Source organism: Humulus lupulus, chromosome 9 (genome assembly GCF_963169125.1).
Source record: "Humulus lupulus chromosome 9, drHumLupu1.1, whole genome shotgun sequence".
Lineage (NCBI taxonomy): Eukaryota > Viridiplantae > Streptophyta > Magnoliopsida > Rosales > Cannabaceae > Humulus > Humulus lupulus.
In genome coordinates, this window is record NC_084801.1 from 150,134,496 (window position 1) to 150,141,490 (window position 6,995).

The 6,995-nt window shown below is 31.1% G+C and overlaps 1 long non-coding RNA gene across 1 annotated transcript; it reads left to right on the forward strand.

Annotated features, from left to right (window-relative positions):
* The first annotated feature begins 5,440 nt into the window (after positions 1 to 5,440).
* LOC133802151 (uncharacterized) lies at positions 5,441 to 6,241 on the forward strand. Its single transcript, XR_009877169.1, has 3 exons — positions 5,441 to 5,526; positions 5,632 to 5,707; positions 6,095 to 6,241. It is a non-coding gene; the product is annotated as an uncharacterized LOC133802151 (long non-coding RNA).
* The last annotated feature ends 754 nt before the right edge of the window (positions 6,242 to 6,995 follow it).

Consider the following 6,995-nt stretch of genomic DNA (forward strand, 5'->3'; position numbering starts at 1 on the left):
GTTCTTAAAATTATTCTAATATTATAAGTTTTTTTGAACAGTATTCAATTTATAACATAATGATCTGTCGAATCCCACCATTCAAAATTTAATAAACTATTTTTTTTTCAAAACGTTTCTTATATATTTATTTTTAAATTTAGAGTAGTGACAATGTGAAAAATCGTATAATTTGTTGGATTTTTTTTTCCTTATATATATGTCTGACACTAGTCATGATATCATAATCTAACTAATACAGATGGACAATCATGAATAGCGATGTTAATAATTATAAAGTTGAACTTAAAGTACACATGTGGACGAAACGGAATGCCTAGATCCTTTACGAAACTTTTTATACACAGTTCGACTACCTTAAACATTAATTTATCGAAATGTGGCACCCAGTTAGAAAGTATTCTGGCCAAGGGTTTCATTATGCATGGACTTGTATGTAGCAAGCAAAACTCAAATTCACTTGAAATTCTCATCACATATCGATCTGTATGGCTACGTACTGCTTCAATTGGTTCTCTCTTACACATTATTAGTGGTCCAAAAACAAGGAATAGGACACTACGTGGTCACTACTATATCGTCGAAAGATATATACCGTTACTTTAATTTTAACATTAATGGCACATTTGGCATTTTGCAATAGAGACATTTGCAATAGTGTTGTTAGTGTTTTGTCAACACTGGTGTTGATAAAATTTAGTTTTAGTTTGTTGATAGTTATAAATTATAATTTTTAATATCATTGTATATTTTGTAGTCATTTAGAACATCTCACAAATTTTCAAAAAATTTCGAGTGATATATGATGTCGAAAACAAAGTTCAAATAGTCAAATTTTCCATGTGTGCCTGTTTTTGAGTTCAACCATGCAACAAGTTGTTTGAACAATATTTTTGGTACCGTAAATTATTAAGAATTTCTTGAAACTTTGTGAGATGCCTAAATGACTACAATATATACTGTAATAATGAAAAATTAAAATTCATAACTATCTACATGACGAAACTAACTATTTTGTTACAAAAAACTATCAACACCATAGTCGTTAAAATTCATAATTGTTAATATACATCTATGAATGATTACATTAACATTAACCATTTGATTAATATCAATGATCCATATTTATAGTTATTAATTAATATTTCTAAAAATAAATTTTGATTTTTTCAAATTTTTTGAATGATTACCTGATGAAAAACATGTATTTATTATAAAAACATAATATTGTAAATTTTTCATTTTTCAAATACATGTCAATTTCTAAATATAGCTAGTGTTTCTAATTGGTTGTAAGCAACATTAATTATGGCAAAAAAAAAATTGAAATTCAAAATTAATGTAGAAAAAAATATTTACATGTTAGTGACTTGCTATACAAAGTCACTTTGCTGCCACATCATTATAATTTTTAGTACCCATCTATGGGTAGTAACCATATATATAAATAAAGGGATATTTGTGGCATAAGTACCCAATATTTGGGTTTTGTACGCGCGGCATAGACCCAATGTTTATTTTTAGTGGCAATAGTACCCAAAGTCAGTAAAAGTGTAATTCCGTTAGCCTCCTCCATTAAGTTTTCGTTTCGTGATGACTGGACCAACACGTGTCACTCCATGATTGGTCCAGCTCAATAATATTTTAAAAATAATTATGATTTGGACCAATAAAAACGTGACACGTGTCTGCCTAATCTCCTCATTAACAGACCTAACGAATGAGACTGACGGAATTACACTTTTACTAACTTTGGGTACTATTGCCACTTAAAATAAATATTTGGTCTATGCCGCGTACAAAACTCAAATATTGGGTACTTATGCCGCAATTATCCCATAAATAAATGAGTACCTAGTGATTGTTTGTAATCATTATTACTTTTAGTAATTTTCGGTACATGGAAATGTTATATCTTATATTATTTGGAATTTTTTAAAAATTTGTAGGAAGTCTCTCGTAGCTACACACTGTCATGTAATAAAAGATAAAATTGTATTTTATTCATGTATGACCAGATACTAAAAATTTTATAGGTAGTATTTAAAAATAATCACTATGGAATAATTTTCTCATATAAATTTATATTTATGGAGAATGAGATGAGCTATATATATATTTATATGATTTATTAGAAGTGCCAAAATGGTTCAGTACTGTTTTGTCTTTTTTGACAAAAAATGTTTATAGATGGTTGAATATATTTATACGTTTATACAGTAGAACATAACACGTAATGTGAATTTGTCGATACTAAAATAATTGTACATATGTCTAAATCGAAATGATACATGAGACATATCATGTGATACTGTAATTACAAAGTTTTACACTTAATTTAAGAATTTTTATGGTACTTTTACTTCAATTCACGAATTTGAGAAAAACAACATTGTTCTAAAAAAAGTAAGATGAGTTTGGCAACAAAGGTAATAGGCTCATACGCGAGATTAAAGAACATATTACTTCAGTTGTTGCATCACAAAAGTGAAGTGACAAGGAGTATATTACTTCAGTTGTAGGGAGTCAATCACAACCGAAGTATAGCAGAGTCCCAATTAATCTAGCTTTGGTAGGTAAGCCATCACTCCGAATTTGCCACAAAAGGAGTTTAAATATATTTTGAAGCTTGACTCTCCAAATTATATACCACACTCAAGTGTTAATTGGCTCATTAGACCCTTGGATATAAGTCGATTTGATAGTGAAGGATCCATTTTTTCTTTTTTCCCCACATCCACGTATCTTCCTTGATTTGAGAAGGCAACAGAATATTAAGAATCCTTTTAGCATCCTCTTCTCCAAAATTTACTCAGCATTTCCATTGACTAACGAGTACAAATTGTTAGAAAACGTGTGAGTGTTTTCTCCCACGTTGTTTATGAATGAAATGTTTTATTTTTCAAAGTTTATAAATAAGACTTAAATGTCTTAGTTTATAGAACACTAATTCAAGTTAACATATAAATCTTCCTTTGAAGAATATTATATATATGTATATACTAAGTATAATTTTTACTCTAATTCGGGCATACTTAGTTCGTCAAAAATAATTTGGTGGTGCGTCAAGTTACTTATTTTCCGTTGTATCTTGAGAGATAGACGTTGTGAGTATTTGTCCATTGAGAATATACCAACAGTTAATTATAATAATATTGTTTATCACCATGATTTAGTTTCAAATGTTGTATTAGACATATTTTTACTACAACTTTAAAACATTTTCTTTGTAATATAATATTTGAATGTTAGATATACATTACTACAAATTTGGCTTTTCCGAAACCCAACCACGATAGTCAATTATGTTGATTGTCAAACTTGCATAGAACAACTCTACACCGACAGTAAAAAACTGTAGGCATAAAAATCAATGCCGACAATAATAAACTGTCACCGTTGCTTTTGACTGGCGCTATTGACCCCAACGCCGACAGTTAATTCGAGACCAATGTCGACAGTTAGAAACTGTTGAAGTTGACCCCAACGCCAACAATTAATTTGAGACCAATAATGACAGTTAAAAATTATCGTTATTGACATCAACGCCGATAATTAATAAAAACCTAATACCGACACTTATAAAATGTCGTCGAAATTCAAATAAAAATTTCTAAAAATAAAATTAATAAATAATTTAATTTTAAAAATAAATTAAATTTTTTAAATATATTTATAAAAATTATATATATTTATTAAAAGCTTTGAAAACTAATTTTTTCTTCTAAATTTTTCATATTATTAACTTTTGCATTTATAATGATTTTTATATTAAAATTTAAATTTAATTGTGTAATGGGATAATAGATGGATTTATTATGTCCCAAATTATGTATCATTCCTTGGAATAATTAATAAGTGACATTAAAATTTCAAAATGGAGAATAGATTGAATTTAAAAAGTTTTACTTTTGTTGAGTTGTATTATTATTTATGGAGAAATAAATAATAAGAAATCTTTAAATTTGATAAATGATATTTATCAAGAATTAAAGATTTATATTTTAAATTATGAGAATCAAAATAAAAAAAAAATTTGATCACCCCCATTGGTATATTATTATTGGAAATAAATATCAAGATGCTTCTAATTTGAATAAAAAATAAATTGTGTTAATTAAAAATGAATTTATATATTAAAAATTAGATTGTTTTTGTAATTAAATAAATAAAAAAAGTTTAAAATAAAAAGAAAACTCTGAAACTTAAAGCTTTCTCTTTCCTTCTTTTCCCTCTCTTCCCCAAAGCTCTCTCTCTCTCTCACTACTGCGTTGCCTCTGCCACGCCTGAACGGTCTTCGTCCCATCGCCAGAGTCGTACACACGCCAGCCCAGTCGAACCGTCGGCCCTTGAAACGTCGACCCCCGCGAGCTCACCACGATACGCTCCGCCCAGGGCTGTCAACCAACGGTCTGAAGTCGCCTGCCTCCTGCACTTTCCGGCAAGATTCCGACTACCCTGAGCCTAACCACCATCACCACCATACTCCTCGTGGTCTAAGCTTCAAAACCCACCCAAGGATCGACCTCAATAATGGTCGGAAAAAGAAAGGGTATTCGTCGGAATCCATGGAGGTCCGAAGCTTCCAAGAGAAAATCCGGCCATTCTAGGTCGTTCCAAGCTAAACAATCACCACCACAAGACTCCCCGAGCTTTGGGCTTCGAAGCCCAACCACCGTTTTCCTGAACCAGCGCCGTGGGGGTGGTGGCACCACCACCTTCGCCGGAGCTCCGGTGAGAGTCTCGGCCAACCACCACTTTTGGTAGTTCCGACATTCGTCTCAAACTCCCAACGTCACTCTCAATCCCATTGCACTATCCTGAGCACTATGGTATAAATTCCTGTCTCAGATTTTAATTATTTTGAGTTTTGAAATTATTTACGAGTTAGGAAACTAAACTGCAATTGTGTATGTCTATAGTATATTAAGAGTTAATTAGTATAATAAGTTGAATTGTGATTTTATTTGACTGCTATCAGGATTGTAATATGCCTTGTTTGTAGGTTTTTAAAATTTGGGGATGTCCGATTTGCAGCTGTTGTGCTTCTAGTTTTTTGAGAAATGTACGGACTCTTGTCTAGTTAATTTTTATAAAAATCACTCGTTGTTTTATAATCGATTAATGCATACATTATATATATATATTAATACTTGATTTTCCATCTGAATATTATTATTCTAAGGTCTCGTATTTTAGAAGGTCCTGGTGATGAGGGTGCTTATGGTTGTACAGAGGGATGGTTGATTCAACCCTGGTTTCTTTTATGGCCTTAAATTGGTCTACAAGTAGCGTTAACATGCTAAGAATTTACATAGTAACAAATTTTTTTTGTTTGTTAAATTTCCTTTTGATTTTGGAAAATTGAACAATGAATGTAATGCTAAATTTCTCATATAGTATCGCTGAAGGTTTTGCCTAGAGTTTGTACGGAATAGTATGTTCAACCTGTTCTTCATATATCTTGGATCTCTCATCTCAACATAATATAAAATGTTACATCTTACGTGGCCAAAATTACAAAATGTATGTTTTTACACTTAGTATACAATTGTAAGATTATAATAACGAATTATTCCTCTATTTTTAGAAAATATTATTATTGAAATTTGCATGAAATTTATTGTGTAGATTCTGATGTCAGCCCTTGCTTGAAAATCTGATGGACATTTTACAACACTAATACAACAAGCTTCACAGCACGAAGGTTAAGATGGGATACAACTTTAGCTGTTGCTTTGTATTTAATGTCATTACTTTGTGGCTTTGAATATTGCCAAAATCTTTCATTTCCTTTTAACATAAGGCTTAATTTCAAGATGGGTTACAGAATGAATTTATTTAATTAATTGGTTTATGTTAATTATGCTAAGTACCGTTATAGATCAAGGTAATGGGGCTACATCATTAGTCTCAATATAAAATATCATGTAATTTATGTGTCAACTTATTATATATTGTTGATCTATTTATCGCTATGATTTCAAGTTTCAACATTTTTTTTAAATTATACTATCTATTTTTTAATCTTAATCATTTCTTTTGTTTAGATTTGTAAGGGATTGATGATATATAACTATTTTTTTCTCCTTAGGAAGAATCTCAATGCCATGGTGACTTGTATGATGAATCTCAGTGATGGACTCACAATGTTCAGATGTATTTGATGCCGTCAAATCAGTCTGCAAGCAGCGTCACATGGTAAGAATTTGCTCACAGAAGATCTTGCTCTTTGTTTTTTTGGAACTTGTTATTCACATCTCTTGTATCTCTCATATATAAAAAATAAAAATATATATTCCTCATTTTCGGGTTTACAGGAAGTGGTTCAAATTTTAATGGTGGTTGTCATCTTCTTGGGTAAACAATATTCATATTAATATATATACACACATTAGCTAGTAAACATATTCATTAATCAACTTGAGTAGTGTTTCTCAGTTCAAGTTCTATTTTTCTTATTCTTGTGTGTGGACATATTGCTTTAATTTTCTGTTACCCCTTTTAAACCGAGTGTTTATAAACTCAGATTATTCCTAGAGTTAAAGAGATATATTTTAGCCTTTATTTTCTTGGAGAACAATTTGTATGGAAAAACACTTGAGATTTCTTCTTTTCTTGCTTTGGTGAACGAAGATAAAAAAGAAGATGAAGAGTGGGGTCTCGTATATATAGATGGAAAAAGGGGGATTAATCCGGGGCGTTGAATGAAATCCTTGCTAGATCCAACGGATGGGGATCAATGACAAGATGGCGCCGAAAAGGTGGCAGACGGATGATCGTGGGCATGTTTCCAAGGTACTCAAGTACCAAAAATGAGCAATACCCAGCTGACGCGTGTCCATTTTCAAAAGTGGATGACGGTACAGTTCTCAAAGAAAGTAGTTCAAAAGTTTCCTTCTCTTAGGATTCGAACAAATACTTTTGAGGGGGCAAGATGTTATACCCAGATTTCGAGCTATGTTAAATATGACCTCGAAAGTTGGATTCGCAGC